This window comes from Triturus cristatus, chromosome 6 (genome assembly GCF_964204655.1).
Source record: "Triturus cristatus chromosome 6, aTriCri1.1, whole genome shotgun sequence".
Taxonomy (NCBI): Eukaryota; Metazoa; Chordata; class Amphibia; order Caudata; family Salamandridae; genus Triturus; species Triturus cristatus.
The window spans coordinates 100,705,909-100,725,554 of record NC_140589.1 but is presented as its reverse complement, the minus strand read 5'-3'; the positions used below and the strand labels follow the sequence as shown (position 1 = coordinate 100,725,554).

Genomic DNA, 19,646 nt, shown 5'->3' with positions numbered 1-19,646 from the left:
TTCAGATGCTTCATTCAAGAGATGTTTCCACTATAGAATGCAGAGCAAGGGCAAAAATACAAGTGATAGAGCGAGTGAGTGAGAAGGAGTGTTGTGGAAGGAGAGAATGAAACAAAGACAGAGTGAGTGAATGGCAGGGAGGCATAGAAGAGGAGTCTAGTAGTGAAGGAGACCTGCTTTTCCCTGCTCTTGACCTCCCACCCATCCCCAAACAACCACAAACATACCTTCTGTGCAAAGTTGGTATGCAGAATTTCACGCCTCAGCAAGTGAGGGTGAGTCCCAGGCCAGGGGCTAAAGAGCAAAAGAGTGCATGTGCTCAGACTTTCCCTGCTAGGGATAGTTTATCTGGAACAAGGCCTACTCTCTTGTATCCAGCAAGGATCTAGAAATCCTGCATGAATCTGCAAGGTACATTGGCAGAATAAATTTGCATAAACTGCCCCACCTATTGCCTTCCTACTCCCTGTGCTGTAGTTGTTTGTGTAGAGAGAGAGGTCGCAGGCAAGGAAATGTTGTGAGTCGGATACAGGACCCTAAATAGCTGGTGAGAGGTATGTGGTGTTCTAAAAGCATGAAAACTGTATACCTGTGAAATAAAGTGCTTTCGTATGTGTTCTTCTGTGTTTATTGTCCTGTGCATAAAGTTGCACCTTGTGTTTGAAGGTTTAAATTATTTCAGGCTTGCATGGAGGTAGACGTTTCTGAGTAACTTTTATTCATTTCTTAAAAGCCTATACTGTCAGGATGGCCGAGAGGTCTAAGGTGCTGTGTTTAGGCCACCGTCTCCTTTGGAGGCATGGGTTCGAATCCCACTTCTGACATGCCTTTTGGAGATTTAATCTCCTTTATCAGGTTAACATCTGATGGAAGTTGCATCTGTTGGTCTTCACCTGGCACGTTATTCCGTTCTCCTCTTGTCAAGAGAGATGGGGTTTCTCATATATTTAGGTTCTATAACGTCTTGCTGACAAAGCGCAATCCTTACCAAATGAGCATAGGACCCATGTAAGAGGTCATCTGGAAGAGTCATGCTCTTGTATGCCCTAGCCAGACGGGCCCTGCAAATTTGGAAGAATGACATGCATCTGGTGGACAACTGGACTCCAGCACACTTACAGCAATTTCTTTAGGGCTTTGATCAGGGGCTGCTTAAATTTGCATACTCCACCCTATGTTGTGACTTTGAGATCCTTTGTTGAAATTGCTTTAGCCAGCCAAGAGGTGGCTATTGTCTCAATTTCAAAGCAGCTTTGAGCCGTTCAAGTGGCTGGTGAATAGCACTTTCTCTTTGTTCGCCTCAAAGTTCTAAAGAGTTCTCCATAGGTCCTGCTCTGTACAGATTGTTCAAAGATCTGTTGGAAGTGCATATAATAGGATAAGTAAATTGAGGGCATTCCTTTTCAGTACCTCACTTGCATGGCTGTTTGGCCTCTGGAAGATGCTGGGAAAGCAAGTCAGGATGGCCGAGTGGTCTAAGGCGCTGCGTTCAGGTCGCAGTCTCCTCTGGAGGCGTGGGTTCAAATCCCACTTCTGACAGCCCTGTGTTTACTCTACTTTTTTTCTTGAGAAATATGATCATTTCCCTCGCAGTGGCTTATAGGATTGTCTTCTTGGAAGAGTGCAGTGAGTTATTTTCTTGCTCTAGCCACTATTGGCCTAAGCTCTGTGCATTTTTTGGTTCCTAATATCTTTTTCACCCTTTAGATGAAAAAGCAGCATGGGGTCGGGATAGCCGAGTGGTCTAAGGCGCTGCGTTAAGGCCGCAGTCTCTCATGGAGGCGTGGGTTCGAATCCCGCTTCTGACAAAACTTGAATTCCATTTTCTCTCTCAGTTCCTTTAGAATCTCAGCTAAAAATTGGCAATGTAAATAATATCTGAATAAGTACCAAACTTCAGTTTCAACTGCAAATGCATTTGCCCTATTCTATCTTTAACGTTAATCTAATATTCTTCTAGCACTCGTGGTGTTTTATATTTCTTTTGTGGGGTACTTTAAAAATCTTTTTTATGAAAGAAATGGGTTAAATTAAGTCTTGTGATGTTTTAGGTTTCCAATAGGGAGGTTTTAAATGTTATGTCACGTCATTTTCAGATGCTTCATTCAAGAGATGTTTCCACTATAGAATGCAGAGCAAGGGCAAAAATACAAGTGATAGAGCGAGTGAGTGAGAAGGAGTGTTGTGGAAGGAGAGAATGAAACAAAGACAGAGTGAGTGAATGGCAGGGAGGCATAGAAGAGGAGTCTAGTAGTGAAGGAGACCTGCTTTTCCCTGCTCTTGACCTCCCACCCATCCCCAAACAACCACAAACATACCTTCTGTGCAAAGTTGGTATGCAGAATTTCACGCCTCAGCAAGTGAGGGTGAGTCCCAGGCCAGGGGCTAAAGAGCAAAAGAGTGCCTGTGCTCAGACTTTCCCTGCTAGGGATAGTTTATCTGGAACAAGGCCTACTCTCTTGTATCCAGCAAGGATCTAGAAATCCTGCATGAATCTGCAAGGTACATTGGCAGAATAAATTTGCATAAACTGCCCCACCTATTGCCTTCCTACTTCCTGTGCTGTAGTTGTTTGTGTAGAGAGAGAGGTCGCAGGCAAGGAAATGTTGTGAGTCGGATACAGGACCCTAAATAGCTGGTGAGAGGTATGTGGTGTTCTAAAAGCATGAAAACTGTATACCTGTGAAATAAAGTGCTTTCGTATGTGTTCTTCTGTGTTTATTGTCCTGTGCATAAAGTTGCACCTTGTGTTTGAAGGTTTAAATTATTTCAGGCTTGCATGGAGGTAGACGTTTCTGAGTAACTTTTATTCATTTCTTAAAAGCCTATACTGTCAGGATGGCCGAGAGGTCTAAGGTGCTGTGTTTAGGCCACCGTCTCCTTTGGAGGCATGGGTTCGAATCCCACTTCTGACATGCCTTTTGGAGATTTAATCTCCTTTATCAGGTTAACATCTGATGGAAGTTGCATCTGTTGGTCTTCACCTGGCACGTTATTCCGTTCTCCTCTTGTCAAGAGAGATGGGGTTTCTCATATATTTAGGTTCTATAACGTCTTGCTGACAAAGCGCAATCCTTACCAAATGAGCATAGGACCCATGTAAGAGGTCATCTGGAAGAGTCATGCTCTTGTATGCCCTGGCCAGACGGGCCCTGTAAATTTGGAAGAATGCCATGCATCTGGTAGACAACTGGACTCCAGCACACTTACAGCAATTTCCTCAGGGCTTTGATCAGGGGCTGCTTAAATTTGCATACTCCACCCTATGTTGTGACTTTGAGATCCCTTGTTGAAATTGCTTTAGCCAGCCAAGAGGTGGCTATTGTCTCAATTTCAAAGCAGCTTTGAGCCGTTCAAGTGGCTGGTGAATAGCACTTTCTCTTTGTTCGCCTCAAAGTTCTAAAGAGTTCTCCATAGGTCCTGCTCTGTACAGATTGTTCAAAGATCTGTTGGAAGTGCATAAAATAGGATAAATAAATTGAGGGCATTCCTTTTCAGTACCTCACCTGCATGGCTGTCTGGCCTCTGGAAGAAGCTGGGAAAGCAAGTCAGGATGGCCGAGTGGTCTAAGGTGCTGCGTTCAGGTCGCAGTCTCCTCTGGAGGTGTGGGTTCAAATCCCACTTCTGACAGTCCTGTGTTTACTCTACTTTTTTTCTTGAGAAATATGATCATTTCCCTCGCAGTGGCTTATAGGATTGTCTTCTTGGAAGAGTGCAGTGAGTTTTTTTCTTGCTCTAGCCACTATTGGCCTAAGCTCTGTGCATTTTTTGGTTCCTAATATATTTCTCACCCTTTAGATGAAAAAGCAGCATGGGGTCAGGATGGCCCAGTGGTCTAAGGCTCTGCGTTAAGGCCACAGTCTCTCCTGGAGGCGTGGGTTCGAATCCCACTTCTGACAAAACTTGAATTCCATTTTCTCTCTCAGTTCCTTTAGAATCTCAGCTAAAAATTGGCAATGTAAATAATATCTGAATAAGTGCCAAACTTCAGTTTTAACTGCAAATGCATTTGCCCTATTCTATCTTTAACGTTAATGTAATATTCTTCTAGCACTCGTGGTGTTTTATATTTGTTTTGTGGGGTACTTTAAAAATCTTTTTTATGAAAGAAATGGGTTACATTAAGTCTTGTGATGTTTTAGGTTTCCAATAGGGATGTTTTAAATTTTATGTCACGCCATTTTCAGATGCTTCATTCAAGAGATGTTTCCACTATAGAATGCAGAGCAAGGGCAAAAATACAAGTGATAGAGCGAGTGAGTGAGAAGGAGTGTTGTGGAAGGAGAGAATGAAACAAAGACAGAGTGAGTGAATGGCAGGGAGGCATAGAAGAGGAGTCTAGTAGTGAAGGAGACCTGCTTTTCCCTGCTCTTGACCTCCCACCCATCCCCAAACAACCACAAACATACCTTCTGTGCAAAGTTGGTATGCAGAATTTCACTCCTCAGCAAGTGAGGGTGAGTCCCAGGCCAGGGGCTAAAGAGCAAAAGAGTGCCTGTGCTCAGACTTTCCCTGCTACGGATAGTTTATCTGGAACAAGGCCTACTCTCTTGTATCCAGCAAGGATCTAGAAATCCTGCATGAATCTGCAAGGCACATTGGCAGCATAAATTTGCATAAACTGCCCCACCTATTGCCTTCCTACTTCCTGTGCTGTAGTTGTTTGTGTAGAGAGAGAGGTCGCAGGCAAGGAAATGTTGTGAGTCGGATACAGGACCCTAAATAGCTGGTGAGAGGTATGTGGTGTTCTAAAAGCATGAAAACTGTATACCTGTGAAATAAAGTGCTTTCGTATGTGTTCTTCTGTGTTTATTGTCCTGTGCATAAAGTTGCACCTTGTGTTTGAAGGTTTAAATTATTTCAGGCTTGCATGGAGGTAGACGTTTCTGAGTAACTTTTATTCATTTCTTAAAAGCCTATACTGTCAGGATGACCGAGAGGTCTAAGGCGCTGTGTTTAGGCCACGGTCTCCTTTGGAGCCGTGGGTTCGAATCCCACTTCTGACATGCCTTTTGGAGATTTAATCTCCTTTATCAGGTTAACATCTGATGGAAGTTGCATCTGTTGGTCTTCACCTGGCACGTTATTCCGTTCTCCTCTTGTCAAGAGAGATGGGCTTTCTCATATATTTAGGTTCTATAACGTCTTGCTTACAAAGCGCAATCCTTACCAAATGAGCATAGGACCCATGTAAGAGGTCATCTGGAAGAGTCATGCTCTTGTATGCCCTGGCCAGACGGGCCCTGCAAATTTGGAAGAATGCCATTCATCTGGTGGACAACTGGACTCCAGCACACTTACAGCAATTTCCTCAGGGCTTTGATCAGGGGCTGCTTAAATTTGCATACTCCACCCTATGTTGTGACTTTGAGATCCCTTGTTGAAATTGCTTTAGCCAGCCAAGAGGTGGCTATTGTCTCAATTTCAAAGCAGCTTTGAGCCGTTCAAGTGGCTGGTGAATAGCACTTTCTCTTTGTTCGCCTCAAAGTTCTAAAGAGTTCTCCATAGGTCCTGCTCTGTACAGATTGTTCAAAGATCTGTTGGAAGTGCATATAATAGGATAAATAAATTGAGGGCATTCCTTTTCAGTACCTCACCTGCATGGCTGTCTGGCCTCTGGAAGATGCTGGGAAAGCAAGTCAGGATGGCCGAGTGGTCTAAGGCGCTGCGTTCAGGTCGCAGTCTCCTCTGGAGGCGTGGGTTCAAATCCCACTTCTGACAGTCCTGTGTTTACTCTAATTTTTTTCTTGAGAAATATGATCATTTCCCTCGCAGTGGCTTATAGGATTGTCTTCTTGGAAGAGTGCAGTGAGTTTTTTTCTTGCTCTAGCCACTATTGGCCTAAGCTCTGTGCATTTTTTGGTTCCTAATATCTTTATCACCCTTTAGATGAAAAAGCAGCATGGGGTCAGGATGGCCGAGTGGTCTAAGGCGCTGCGTTAAGGCCGCAGTCTCTCCTGGAGGCGTGGGTTCAAATCCTACTTCTGACAAAACTTGAATTCCATTTTCTCTCTCAGTTCCTTTAGAATCTCAGCAAAAAATTGGCAATGTAAATAATATCTGAATAAGTACCAAACTTCAGTTTCAACTGCAAATGCATTTGCCCTATTCTATCTTTAACGTTAATGTAATATTCTTCTAGCACTCGTGGTGTTTTATATTTGTTTTGTGGGGTACTTTAAAAATCTTTTTTATGAAAGAAATGGGTTACATTAAGTCTTGTGATGTTTTAGGTTTCCAATAGGGAGGTTTTAAATTTTATGTCACGTCATTTTCAGATGCTTCATTCAAGAGATGTTTCCACTATAGAATGCAGAGCAAGGGCAAAAATACAAGTGATAGAGCGAGTGAGTGAGAAGGAGTGTTGTGGAAGGAGAGAATGAAACAAAGACAGAGTGAGTGAATGGCAGGGAGGCATAGAAGAGGAGTCTAGTAGTGAAGGAGACCTGCTTTTCCCTGCTCTTGACCTCCCACCCATCCCCAAACAACCACAAACATACCTTCTGTGCAAAGTTGGTATGCAGAATTTCACTCCTCAGCAAGTGAGGGTGAGTCCCAGGCCAGGGGCTAAAGAGCAAAAGAGTGCCTGTGCTCAGACTTTCCCTGCTAGGGATAGTTTATCTGGAATAAGTCCTACTCTCTTGTATCCAGCAAGGATCTAGAAATCCTGCATGAATCTGCAAGGCACCTTGGCAGCATAAATTTGCATAAACTGCCCCTCCTATTGCCTTCCTACTTCCTGTGCTGTAGTTGTTTGTGTAGAGAGAGAGGTCGCAGGCAAGGAAATGTTGTGAGTCGGATACAGGACCCTAAATAGCTGGTGAGAGGTATGTGGTGTTCTAAAAGCATGAAAACTGTATACCTGTGAAATAAAGTGCTTTCGTATGTGTTCTTCTGTGTTTATTGTCCTGTGCATAAAGTTGCACCTTGTGTTTGAAGGTTTAAATTATTTCAGGCTTGCATGGAGGTAGACGTTTCTGAGTAACTTTTATTCATTTCTTAAAAGCCTATACTGTCAGGATGGCCGAGAGGTCTTAGGTGCTGTGTTTAGGCCACAGTCTCCTTTGGAGGCGTGGGTTCGAATCCCACTTCTGACATGCCTTTTGGAGATTTAATCTCCTTTATCAGGTTAACATCTGATGGAAGTTGCATCTGTTGGTCTTCACCTGGCACGTTATTCCGTTCTCCTCTTGTCAAGAGAGATGGGGTTTCTCATATATTTAGGTTCTATAACGTCTTGCTGACAAAGCGCAATCCTTACCAAATGAGCATAGGACCCATGTAAGAGGTCATCTGGAAGAGTCATGCTCTTGTATGCCCTGGCCAGACGGGCCCTGCAAATTTGGAAGAATGCCATGCATCTGGTAGACAACTGGACTCCAGCACACTTACAGCAATTTCCTTAGGGCTTTGATCAGGGGCTGCTTAAATTTGCATACTCCACCCTATGTTGTGACTTTGAGATCCCTTGTTGAAATTGCTTTAGCCAGCCAAGAGGTGGCTATTGTCTCAATTTCAAAGCAGCTTTGAGCCGTTCAAGTGGCTGGTGAATAGCACTTTCTCTTTGTTCGCCTCAAAGTTCTAAAGAGTTCTCCATAGGTCCTGCTCTGTACAGATTGTTCAAAGATCTGTTGGAAGTTCATATAATAGGATAAATAAATTGAGGGCATTCCTTTTCAGTACCTCACCTGCATGGCTGTCTGGCCTCTGGAAGATGCTGGGAAAGCAAGTCAGGATGGCCGAGTGGTCTAAGGTGCTGCGTTCAGGTCGCAGTCTCCTCTGGAGGCGTGGGTTCAAATCCCACTTCTGAAAGTCCTGTGTTTACTCTAATTATTTTCTTGAGAAATATGATCATTTCCCTCGCAGTGGCTTATAGGATTGTGTTCTTGGAAGAGTGCAGTGTGTTTTTTTCTTGCTCTAGCCACTATTGGCCTAAGCTCTGTGCATTTTTTGGTTCCTAATATCTTTCTCACCCTTTAGATGAAAAAGTAGCATGGGGTCAGGATGGCCGAGTGGTCTAAGGCGCTGCGTTTAGGCTGCAGTCTCTCCTGGAGGCGTGGGTTCGAATCCCACTTCTGACAAAACTTGAATTCCATTTTCTCTCTCAGTTCCTTTAGAATCTCAGCTAAAAATTGGCAATGTAAATAATATCTGAATACGTACCAAACTTCAGTTTCAACTGCAAATGCATTTGCCCTATTCTATCTTTAACGTTAATGTAATATTCTTCTAGCACTCGTGGTGTTTTATATTTCTTTTGTGGGGTACTTTAAAAATCTTTTTTATGAAAGAAATGGGTTACATTAAGTCTTGTGATGTTTTAGGTTTCCAATAAGGAGGTTTTAAATTTTATGTCACGTCATTTTCAGATGCTTCATTCAAGAGATGTTTCCACTATTGAATGCAGAGCAAGGGCAAAAATACAAGTGATAGAGCGAGTGAGTGAGAAGGAGTGTTGTGGAAGGAGAGAATGAAACAAAGACAGAGTGAGTGAATGGCAGGGAGGCATAGAAGAGGAGTCTAGTAGTGAAGGAGACCTGCTTTTCCCTGCTCTTGACCTCCCACCCATCCCCAAACAACCACAAACATACCTTCTGTGCAAAGTTGGCATGCAGAATTTCACTCCTCAGCAAGTGAGGGTGAGTCCCAGGCCAGGGGCTAAAGAGCAAAAGAGTGCCTGTGCTCAGACTTTCCCTGCTACGGATAGTTTATCTGGAACAAGGCCTACTCTCTTGTATCCAGCAAGGATCTAGAAATCCTGCATGAATCTGCAAGGCACATTGGCAGCATAAATTTGCATAAACTGCCCCACCTATTGCCTTCCTACTTCCTGTGCTGTAGTTGTTTGTGTAGAGAGAGAGGTCGCAGGCAAGGAAATGTTGTGAGTCGGATACAGGACCCTAAATAGCTGGTGAGAGGTATGTGGTGTTCTAAAAGCATGAAAACTGTATACCTGTGAAATAAAGTGCTTTCGTATGTGTTCTTCTGTGTTTATTGTCCTGTGCATAAAGTTGCACCTTGTGTTTGAAGGTTTAAATTATTTCAGGCTTGCATGGAGGTAGACGTTTCTGAGTAACTTTTATTCATTTCTTAAAAGCCTATACTGTCAGGATGGCCGAGAGGTCTAAGGCGCTGTGTTTAGGCCACGGTCTCCTTTGGAGCCGTGGGTTCGAATCCCACTTCTGACATGCCTTTTGGAGATTTAATCTCCTTTATCAGGTTAACATCTGATGGAAGTTGCATCTGTTGGTCTTCACCTGGCACGTTATTCCGTTCTCCTCTTGTCAAGAGAGATGGGCTTTCTCATATATTTAGGTTCTATAACGTCTTGCTGACAAAGCGCAATCCTTACCAAATGAGCATAGGACCCATGTAAGAGGTCATCTGGAAGAGTCATGCTCTTGTATGCCCTGGCCAGACGGGCCCTGCAAATTTGGAAGAATGCCATTCATCTGGTGGACAACTGGACTCCAGCACAATTACAGCAATTTCCTCAGGGCTTTGATCAGGGGCTGCTTAAATTTGCATACTCCACCCTATGTTGTAACTTTGAGATCCCTTGTTGAAATTGCTTTAGCCAGCCAAGAGGTGGCTATTGTCTCAATTTCAAAGCAGCTTTGAGCCGTTCAAGTGGCTGGTGAATAGCACTTTCTCTTTGTTCGCCTCAAAGTTCTAAAGAGTTCTCCATAGGTCCTGCTCTGTACAGATTGTTCAAAGATCTGTTGGAAGTGCATATAATAGGATAAATAAATTGAGGGCATTCCTTTTCAGTACCTCACCTGCATGGCTGTCTGGCCTCTGGAAGATGCTGGGAAAGCAAGTCAGGATGGCCGAGTGGTCTAAGGCGCTGCGTTCAGGTCGCAGTCTCCTCTGGAGGCGTGGGTTCAAATCCCACTTCTGTCAGTCCTGTGTTTACTCTAATTTTTTTCTTGAGAAATATGATCATTTCCCTCGCAGTGGCTTATAGGATTGTCTTCTTGGAAGAGTGCAGTGAGTTTTTTTCTTGCTCTAGCCACTATTGGCCTAAGCTCTGTGCATTTTTTGGTTCCTAATATCTTTATCACCCTTTAGATGAAAAAGCAGCATGGGGTCAGGATGGCCGAGTGGTCTAAGGCGCTGCGTTAAGGCCGCAGTCTCTCCTGGAGGCGTGGGTTCAAATCCCACTTCTGACAAAACTTGAATTCCATTTTCTCTCTCAGTTCCTTTAGAATCTCAGCTAAAAATTGGCAATGTAAATAATATCTGAATAAGTACCAAACTTCAGTTTCAACTGCAAATGCATTTGCCCTATTCTATCTTTAACGTTAATGTAATATTCTTCTAGCACTCGTGGTGTTTTATATTTGTTTTGTGGGGTACTTTAAAAATCTTTTTTATGAAAGAAATGGGTTACATTAAGTCTTGTGATGTTTTAGGTTTCCAATAAGGAGGTTTTAAATTTTATGTCACGTCATTTTCAGATGCTTCTTTCAAGAGATGTTTCCACTATAGAATGCAGAGCAAGGGCAAAAATACAAGTGATAGAGCGAGTGAGTGAGAAGGATTGTTGTGGAAGGAGAGAATGAAACAAAGACAGAGTGAGTGAATAGCAGGGAGGCATAGAAGAGGAGTCTAGTAGTGAAGGAGACCTGCTTTTCCCTGCTCTTGACCTCCCACCCATCCCCAAACAACCACAAACATACCTTCTGTGCAAAGTTGGTATGCAGAATTTCACGCCTCAGCAAGTGAGGGTGAGTCCCAGGCCAGGGGCTAAAGAGCAAAAGAGTGCCTGTGCTCAGACTTTCCCTGCTAGGGATGGTTTATCTGGAACAAGTCCTACTCTCTTGTATCCAGCAAGGATCTAGAAATCCTGCATGAATCTGCAAGGCACATTGGCAGCATAAATTTGCATAAACTGCCCCTCCTATTGCCTTCCTACTTCCTGTGCTGTAGTTGTTTGTGTAGAGAGAGAGGTCGCAGGCAAGGAAATGTTGTGAGTCAGATACAGGACCCTAAATAGCTGGTGAGAGGTATGTGGTGTTCTAAAAGCATGAAAACTGTATACCTGTGAAATAAAGTGCTTTCGTATGTGTTCTTCTGTGTTTATTGTCCTGTGCATAAAGTTGCACCTTGTGTTTGAAGGTTTAAATTATTTCAGGCTTGCATGGAGGTAGACGTTTCTGAGTAACTTTTATTCATTTCCTAAAAGCCTATACTGTCAGGATGGCCGAGAGGTCTAAGGTGCTGTGTTTAGGCCACAGTCTCCTTTGGAGGCGTAGGTTCGAATCCCACTTCTGACATGCCTTTTGGAGATTTAATCTCCTTTATCAGGTTAACATCTGATGGAAGTTGCATCTGTTGGTCTTCACCTGGCACGTTATTCCGTTCTCCTCTTGTCAAGAGAGATGGGGTTTCTCATATATTTAGGTTCTATAACGTCTTGCTGACAAAGCGCAATCCTTACCAAATGAGCATAGGACCCATGTAAGAGGTCATCTGGAAGAGTCATGCTCTTGTATGCCCTGGCCAGACGGGCCCTGCAAATTTGGAAGAATGCCATGCATCTGGTAGACAACTGGACTCCAGCACACTTACAGCAATTTCCTTAGGGCTTTGATCAGGGGCTGCTTAAATTTGCATACTCCACCCTATGTTGTGACTTTGAGATCCCTTGTTGAAATTGCTTTAGCCAGCCAAGAGGTGGCTATTGTCTCAATTTCAAAGCAGCTTTGAGCCGTTCAAGTGGCTGGTGAATAGCACTTTCTCTTTGTTCGCCTCAAAGTTCTAAAGAGTTCTCCATAGGTCCTGCTCTGTACAGATTGTTCAAAGATCTGTTGGAAGTGCATATAATAGGATAAATAAATTGAGGGCATTCCTTTTCAGTACCTCACCTGCATGGCTGTCTGGCCTCTGGAAGATGCTGGGAAAGCAAGTCAGGATGGCCGAGTGGTCTAAGGTGCTGCGTTCAGGTCGCAGTCTCCTCTGGAGGCGTGGGTTCAAATCCCACTTCTGAAAGTCCTGTGTTTACTCTAATTATTTTCTTGAGAAATATGATCATTTCCCTCGCAGTGGCTTATAGGATTGTCTTCTTGGAAGAGTGCAGTGAGTTTTTTTCTTGCTCTAGCCACTATTGGCCTAAGCTCTGTGCATTTTTTGGTTCCTAATATCTTTCTCACCCTTTAGATGAAAAAGTAGCATGGGGTCAGGATGGCCAAGTGGTCTAAGGCGCTGCGTTTAGGCCGCAGTCTCTCCTGGAGGCGTGGGTTCGAATCCCACTTCTGACAAAACTTGAATTCCATTTTCTCTCTCAGTTCCTTTAGAATCTCAGCTAAAAATTGGCAATGTAAATAATATCTGAATAAGTACCAAACTTCAGTTTCAACTGCAAATGCATTTACCCTATTCTATCTTTAACGTTAATGTAATATTCTTCTAGCACTCGTGGTGTTTTATATTTCTTTTGTGGGGTACTTTAAAAATCTTTTTTATGAAAGAAATGGGTTACATTAAGTCTTGTGATGTTTTAGGTTTCCAATAAGGAGGTTTTAAATTTTATGTCACGTCATTTTCAGATGCTTCGTTCAAGAGATGTTTCCACTATTGAATGCAGAGCAAGGGCAAAAATACAAGTGATAGAGCGAGTGAGTGAGAAGGAGTGTTGTGGAAGGAGAGAATGAAACAAAGACAGAGTGAGTGAATGGCAGGGAGGCATAGAAGAGGAGTCTAGTAGTGAAGGAGACCTGCTTTTCCCTGCTCTTGACCTCCCACCCATCCCCAAACAACCACAAACATACCTTCTGTGCAAAGTTGGCATGCAGAATTTCACTCCTCAGCAAGTGAGGGTGAGTCCCAGGCCAGGGGCTAAAGAGCAAAAGAGTGCCTGTGCTCAGACTTTCCCTGCTACGGATAGTTTATCTGGAACAAGGCCTACTCTCTTGTATCCAGCAAGGATCTAGAAATCCTGCATGAATCTGCAAGGCACATTGGCAGCATAAATTTGCATAAACTGCCCCACCTATTGCCTTCCTACTTCCTGTGCTGTAGTTGTTTGTGTAGAGAGAGAGGTCGCAGGCAAGGAAATGTTGTGAGTCGGATACAGGACCCTAAATAGCTGGTGAGAGGTATGTGGTGTTCTAAAAGCATGAAAACTGTATACCTGTGAAATAAAGTGCTTTCGTATGTGTTCTTCTGTGTTTATTGTCCTGTGCATAAAGTTGCACCTTGTGTTTGAAGGTTTAAATTATTTCAGGCTTGCATGGAGGTAGACGTTTCTGAGTAACTTTTATTCATTTCTTAAAAGCCTATACTGTCAGGATGGCCGAGAGGTCTAAGGCGCTGTGTTTAGGCCACGGTCTCCTTTGGAGCCGTGGGTTCGAATCCCACTTCTGACATGCCTTTTGGAGATTTAATCTCATTTATCAGGTTAACATCTGATGGAAGTTGCATCTGTTGGTCTTCACCTGGCACGTTATTCCGTTCTCCTCTTGTCAAGAGAGATGGGCTTTCTCATATATTTAGGTTCTATAACGTCTTGCTGACAAAGCGCAATCCTTACCAAATGAGCATAGGACCCATGTAAGAGGTCATCTGGAAGAGTCATGCTCTTGTATGCCCTGGCCAGACGGGCCCTGCAAATTTGGAAGAATGCCATTCATCTGGTGGACAACTGGACTCCAGCACACTTACAGCAATTTCCTCAGGGCTTTGATCAGGGGCTGCTTAAATTTGCATACTCCACCCTATGTTGTGACTTTGAGATCCCTTGTTGAAATTGCTTTAGCCAGCCAAGAGGTGGCTATTGTCTCAATTTCAAAGCAGCTTTGAGCCGTTCAAGTGGCTGGTGAATAGCACTTTCTCTTTGTTCGCCTCAAAGTTCTAAAGAGTTCTCCATAGGTCCTGCTCTGTACAGATTGTTCAAAGATCTGTTGGAAGTGCATATAATAGGATAAATAAATTGAGGGCATTCCTTTTCAGTACCTCACCTGCATGGCTGTCTGGCCTCTGGAAGATGCTGGGAAAGCAAGTCAGGATGGCCGAGTGGTCTAAGGCGCTGCGTTCAGGTTGCAGTCTCCTCTGGAGGCGTGGGTTCAAATCCCACTTCTGACAGTCCTGTGTTTACTCTAATTTTTTTCTTGAGAAATATGATCATTTCCCTCGCAGTGGCTTATAGGATTGTCTTCTTGGAAGAGTGCAGTGAGTTTTTTTCTTGCTCTAGCCACTATTGGCCTAAGCTCTGTGCATTTTTTGGTTCCTAATATCTTTATCACCCTTTAGATGAAAAAGCAGCATGGGGTCAGGATGGCCGAGTGGTCTAAGGCGCTGCGTTAAGGCCGCAGTCTCTCCTGGAGGCGTGGGTTCAAATCCCACTTCTGACAAAACTTGAATTCCATTTTCTCTCTCAGTTCCTTTAGAATCTCAGCTAAAAATTGGCAATGTAAATAATATCTGAATAAGTACCAAACTTCAGTTTCAACTGCAAATGCATTTGCCCTATTCTATCTTTAACGTTAATGTAATATTCTTCTAGCACTCGTGGTGTTTTATATTTCTTTTGTGGAGTACTTTAAAAATCTTTTTTATGAAAGAAATGGGTTACATTAAGTCTTGTGATGTTTTAGGTTTCCAATAAGGAGGTTTTAAATTTTATGTCACGTCATTTTCAGATGCTTCATTCAAGAGATGATTCCACTATAGAATGCAGTGCAAGGGCAAAAATACAAGTGATAGAGCGAGTGAGTGAGAAGGAGTATTGTGGAAGGAGAGAATGAAACAAAGACAGAGTGAGTGAATAGCAGGGAGGCATAGAAGAGGAGTCTAGTAGTGAAGGAGACCTGTTTTTCCCTGCTCTTGACCTCCCACCCATCCCCAAACAACCACAAACATACCTTCTGTGCAAAGTTGGTATGCAGAATTTCACGCCTCAGCAAGTGAGGGTGAGTCCCAGGCCAGGGGCTAAAGAGCAAAAGAGTGCCTGTGCTCAGACTTTCCCTGCTAGGGATAGTTTATCTGGAACAAGTCCTACTCTCTTGTATCCAGCAAGGATCTAGAAATCCTGCATGAATCTGCAAGGCACATTGGCAGCATAAATTTGCATAAACTGCCCCACCTATTGCCTTCCTACTTCCTGTGCTGTAGTTGTTTGTGTAGAGAGAGAGGTCGCAGGCAAGGAAATGTTGTGAGTCGGATACAGGACCCTAAATAGCTGGTGAGAGGTATGTGGTGTTCTAAAAGCATGAAAACTGTATACCGGTGAAATAAAGTGCTTCCGTATGTGTTCTTCTGTGTTTATTGTCCTGTGCATAAAGTTGCACCTTGTTTTTGAAGGTTTAAATTATTTCAGGCTTGCATGGAGGTAGACGTTTCTGAGTAACTTTTATTCATTTCTTAAAAGCCTATACAGTCAGGATGGCCGAGAGGTCTAAGGTGCTCTGTTTAGGCCACAGTCTCCTTTAGAGGCGTGGGTTCGAATCCCACTTCTGGCATGCCTTTTGGAGATTTAATCTCCTTTATCAGGTTAACATCTGATGGAAGTTGCATCTGTTGGTCTTCACCTGGCACGTTATTCCGTTCTCCTCTTGTCAAGAGAGATGGGGTTTCTCATATATTTAGGTTCTATAACGTCTTGCTGACAAAGCGCAATCCTTACCAAATGAGCATAGGACCCATGTAAGAGGTCATCTGGAAGAGTCATGCTCTTGTATGCCCTGGCCAGACGGGCCCTGCAAATTTGGAAGAATGCCATGCATCTGGTAGACAACTGGACTCCAGCACACTTACAGCAATTTCCTTAGGGCTTTGATCAGGGGCTGCTTAAATTTGCATACTCCACCCTATGTTGTGACTTTGAGATCCTTTGTTGAAATTGCTTTAGCCAGCCAAGAGGTGGCTATTGTCTCAATTTCAAAGCAGCTTTGAGCCGTTCAAGTGGCTGGTGAATAGCACTTTCTCTTTGTTCGCCTCAAAGTTCTAAAGAGTTCTCCATAGGTCCTGCTCTGTACAGATTGTTCAAAGATCTGTTGGAAGTGCATATAATAGGATAAGTAAATTGAGGGCATTCCTTTTCAGTACCTCACCTGCATGGCTGTTTGGCCTCTGGTAGATGCTGGGAAAGCAAGTCAGGATGGCCGAGTGGTCTAAGGCGCTGCGTTCAGGTCGCAGTCTCCTCTGGAGGCGTGGGTTCAAATCCCACTTCTGACAGTTTACTCTACCCTTTTTCTTGAGAAATATGATCATTTCCCTCGCAGTGGCTTATAGGATTGTCTTCTTGGAAGAGTGCAGTGAGTTTTTTTCTTGCTCTAGCCACTATTGGCCTAAGCTCTGTGCATTTTTTGGTTCCTAATATCTTTCTCACCCTTTAGATGAAAAAGCAGCATGGGGTCAGGATGGCCGAGTGGTCTAAGGCGCTGCGTTAAGGCCGCAGTCTCTCATGGAGGCGTGGGTTCGAATCCCACTTCTGACAAAACTTGAATTCCATTTTCTCTCTCAGTTCCTTTAGAATCTCAGCTAAAAATTGGCAATGTAAATAATATCTGATTAAGTACCAAACTTCAGTTTCAAATGCATTTGCCCTATTCTATCTTTAACGTTAATGTAATATTCTTCTAGCACTCGTGGTGTTTTATATTTCTTTTGTGGGGTACTTTAAAAATCTTTTTTATGAAAGAAATGGGTTACATTAAGTCTTGTGATGTTTTAGGTTTCCAATAAGGAGGTTTTAAATTTTATGTCACGTCATTTTCAGATGCTTCATTCAAGAGATGTTTCCACTATAGAATGCAGAGCAAGGGCAAAAATACAAGTGATAAAGCGAGTGAGTGAGAAGGAGTGTTGTGGAAGGAGAGAATGAAACAAAGACAGAGTGAGTGAATGGCAGGGAGGCATGGAAGAGGAGTCTAGTAGTGAAGGAGACCTGCTTTTCCCTGCTCTTGACCTCCCACCCATCCCCAAACAACCACAAACATACCTTCTGTGCAAAGTTGGTATGCAGAATTTCACGCCTCAGCAAGTGAGGGTGAGTCCCAGGCCAGGGGCTAAAGAGCAAAAGAGTGCCTGTGCTCAGACTTTCCCTGCTAGGGATAGTTTATCTGGAACAAGTCCTACTCTCTTGTATCCAGCAAGGATCTAGAAATCCTGCATGAATCTGCAAGGCACCTTGGCAGCATAAATTTGCATAAACTGCCCCTCCTATTGCCTTCCTACTTCCTGTGCTGTAGTTGTTTGTGTAGAGAGAGAGGTCGCAGGCAAGGAAATGTTGTGAGTCGGATACAGGACCCTAAATAGCTGGTGAGAGGTATGTGGTGTTCTAAAAGCATGAAAACTGTATACCTGTGAAATAAAGTGCTTTCGTATGTGTTCTTCTGTGTTTATTGTCCTGTGCATAAAGTTGCACCTTGTGTTTGAAGGTTTAAATTATTTCAGGCTTGCATGGAGGTAGACGTTTCTGAGTAACTTTTATTCATTTCTTAAAAGCCTATACTGTCAGGATGGCCGAGAGGTCTAAGGCGCTGTGTTTAGGCCACAGTCTCCTTTGGAGGCGTGGGTTCGAATCCCACTTCTGGCATGCCTTTTGGAGATTTAATCTCCTTTATCAGGTTAACATCTGATGGAAGTTGCATCTGTTGGTCTTCACCTGGCACGTTATTCCGTTCTCCTCTTGTCAAGAGAGATGGGGTTTCTCATATATTTAGGTTCTATAACGTCTTGCTGACAAAGCGCAATCCTTACCAAATGAGCATAGGACCCATGTAAGAGGTCATCTGGAAGAGTCATGCTCTTGTATGCCCTGGCCAGACGGGCCCTGCAAATTTGGAAGAATCCCATGCATCTGGTAGACAACTGGACTCCAGCACACTTACAGCAATTTCCTTAGGGCTTTGATCAGGGGCTGCTTAAATTTGCATACTCCACCCTATGTTGTCACTTTGAGATCCCTTGTTGAAATTGCTTTAGCCAGCCAAGAGGTGGCTATTGTCTCAATTTCAAAGCAGCTTTGAGCCGTTCAAGTGGCTGGTGAATAGCACTTTCTCTTTGTTCGCCTCAAAGTTCTAAAGAGTTCTCCATAGGTCCTGCTCTGTACAGATTGTTCAAAGATCTGTTGGAAGTGCATATAATAGGATAAATAAATTGAGGGCATTCCTTTTCTGTACCTCACCTGCATGGCTGTCTGGCCTCTGGAAGATGCTGGGAAAGCAAGTCAGGATGGCCGAGTGGTCTAAGGTGCTGCGTTCAGGTCGCAGTCTCCTCTGGAGGCGTGGGTTCAAATCCCACTTCTGAAAGTCCTGTGTTTACTCTAATTATTTTCTTGAGAAATATGATCATTTCCCTCGCAGTGGCTTATAGGATTGTCTTCTTGGAAGAGTGCAGTGAGTTTTTTTCTTGCTCTAGCCACTATTGGCCTAAGCTCTGTGCATTTTTTGGTTCCTAATATCTTTCTCACCCTTTAGATGAAAAAGTAGCATGGGGTCAGGATGGCCGAGTGGTCTAAGGAGCTGCGTTTAGGCCGCAGTCTCTCCTGGAGGCGTGGGTTCGAATCCCACTTCTGACAAAACTTGAATTCCATTTTCTCTCTCAGTTCCTTTAGAATCTCAGCTAAAAATTGGCAATGTAAATAATATCTGAATAAGTACCAAACTTCAGTTTCAACTGCAAATGCATTTGCCCTATTCTATCTTTAACGTTAATGTAATATTCTTCTAGCACTCGTGGTGTTTTATATTTCTTTTGTGGGGTACTTTAAAAATCTTTTTTATGAAAGAAATGGGTTACATTAAGTCTTGTGATGTTTTAGGTTTCCAATAAGGAGGTTTTAAATTTTATGTCACGTCATTTTCAGATGCTTCATTCAAGAGATGTTTCCACTATAGAATGCAGTGCAAGGGAAAAAATACAAGTGATAGAGCGAGTGAGTGAGAAGGAGTATTGTGGAAGGAGAGAATGAAACAAAGACAGAGTGAGTGAATAGCAGGGAGGCATAGAAGAGGAGTCTAGCAGTGAAGGAGACCTGCTTTTCCCTGCTCTTGACCTCCCACCCATCCCCCAAACAACCAAAACATACCTTCTGTGCAAAGTTGGCATGCAGAATTTCACTCCTCAGCAAGTGAGGGTGAGTCCCAGGCCAGGGGCTAAAGAGCAAAAGAGTGCCTGTGCTCAGACTTTCCCTGCTACGGATAGTTTATCTGGAACAAGGCCTACTCTCTTGTATCCAGCAAGGATCTAGAAATCCTGCATGAATCTGCAAGGCACATTGGCAGCATAAATTTGCATAAACTGCCCCACCTATTGCCTTCCTACTTCCTGTGCTGTAGTTGTTTGTGTAGAGAGAGAGGTCGCAGGCAAGGAAATGTTGTGAGTCGGATACAGGACCCTAAATAGCTGGTGAGAGGTATGTGGTGTTCTAAAAGCATGAAAACTGTATACCTGTGAAATAAAGTGCTTTCGTATGTGTTCTTCTGTGTTTATTGTCCTGTGCATAAAGTTGCACCTTGTGTTTGAAGGTTTAAATTATTTCAGGCTTGCATGGAGGTAGACGTTTCTGAGTAACTTTTATTCATTTCTTAAAAGCCTATACTGTCAGGATGGCCGAGAGGTCTAAGGCGCTGTGTTTAGGCCACGGTCTCCTTTGGAGCTGTGGGTTCGAATCCCACTTCTGACATGCCTTTTGGAGATTT

General features: G+C 43.5%; 15 non-coding genes across 15 annotated transcripts; all 15 read left to right on the top strand.

The window, feature by feature from the left end:
- The first annotated feature begins 1,456 nt into the window (after positions 1-1,456).
- On the top strand, positions 1,457-1,539 carry TRNAL-CAG (transfer RNA leucine (anticodon CAG)). The gene has a single exon. It is a non-coding gene; the product is annotated as a tRNA-Leu (tRNA).
- Positions 1,540-1,725: 186 nt separating this feature from the next.
- TRNAL-AAG (transfer RNA leucine (anticodon AAG)) lies at positions 1,726-1,808 on the top strand. The gene has a single exon. It is a non-coding gene; the product is annotated as a tRNA-Leu (tRNA).
- Positions 1,809-3,547: 1,739 nt separating this feature from the next.
- On the top strand, positions 3,548-3,630 carry TRNAL-CAG (transfer RNA leucine (anticodon CAG)). The gene has a single exon. It is a non-coding gene; the product is annotated as a tRNA-Leu (tRNA).
- Positions 3,631-5,638: 2,008 nt separating this feature from the next.
- On the top strand, positions 5,639-5,721 carry TRNAL-CAG (transfer RNA leucine (anticodon CAG)). The gene has a single exon. It is a non-coding gene; the product is annotated as a tRNA-Leu (tRNA).
- A 186-nt stretch (positions 5,722-5,907) lies between these two features.
- Positions 5,908-5,990, top strand: TRNAL-AAG (transfer RNA leucine (anticodon AAG)). Its single transcript has one exon. It is a non-coding gene; the product is annotated as a tRNA-Leu (tRNA).
- Positions 5,991-7,014: 1,024 nt separating this feature from the next.
- Positions 7,015-7,097, top strand: TRNAL-UAG (transfer RNA leucine (anticodon UAG)). Its single transcript has one exon. It is a non-coding gene; the product is annotated as a tRNA-Leu (tRNA).
- A 901-nt stretch (positions 7,098-7,998) lies between these two features.
- TRNAL-UAG (transfer RNA leucine (anticodon UAG)) lies at positions 7,999-8,081 on the top strand. The gene has a single exon. It is a non-coding gene; the product is annotated as a tRNA-Leu (tRNA).
- A 2,008-nt stretch (positions 8,082-10,089) lies between these two features.
- On the top strand, positions 10,090-10,172 carry TRNAL-AAG (transfer RNA leucine (anticodon AAG)). Its single transcript has one exon. It is a non-coding gene; the product is annotated as a tRNA-Leu (tRNA).
- A 2,008-nt stretch (positions 10,173-12,180) lies between these two features.
- Positions 12,181-12,263, top strand: TRNAL-UAG (transfer RNA leucine (anticodon UAG)). The gene has a single exon. It is a non-coding gene; the product is annotated as a tRNA-Leu (tRNA).
- Positions 12,264-14,002: 1,739 nt separating this feature from the next.
- Positions 14,003-14,085, top strand: TRNAL-CAG (transfer RNA leucine (anticodon CAG)). Its single transcript has one exon. It is a non-coding gene; the product is annotated as a tRNA-Leu (tRNA).
- Positions 14,086-14,271: 186 nt separating this feature from the next.
- TRNAL-AAG (transfer RNA leucine (anticodon AAG)) lies at positions 14,272-14,354 on the top strand. Its single transcript has one exon. It is a non-coding gene; the product is annotated as a tRNA-Leu (tRNA).
- Positions 14,355-16,093: 1,739 nt separating this feature from the next.
- On the top strand, positions 16,094-16,176 carry TRNAL-CAG (transfer RNA leucine (anticodon CAG)). The gene has a single exon. It is a non-coding gene; the product is annotated as a tRNA-Leu (tRNA).
- Positions 16,177-16,355: 179 nt separating this feature from the next.
- On the top strand, positions 16,356-16,438 carry TRNAL-AAG (transfer RNA leucine (anticodon AAG)). Its single transcript has one exon. It is a non-coding gene; the product is annotated as a tRNA-Leu (tRNA).
- A 1,018-nt stretch (positions 16,439-17,456) lies between these two features.
- Positions 17,457-17,539, top strand: TRNAL-UAG (transfer RNA leucine (anticodon UAG)). The gene has a single exon. It is a non-coding gene; the product is annotated as a tRNA-Leu (tRNA).
- A 901-nt stretch (positions 17,540-18,440) lies between these two features.
- On the top strand, positions 18,441-18,523 carry TRNAL-UAG (transfer RNA leucine (anticodon UAG)). The gene has a single exon. It is a non-coding gene; the product is annotated as a tRNA-Leu (tRNA).
- The last annotated feature ends 1,123 nt before the right edge of the window (positions 18,524-19,646 follow it).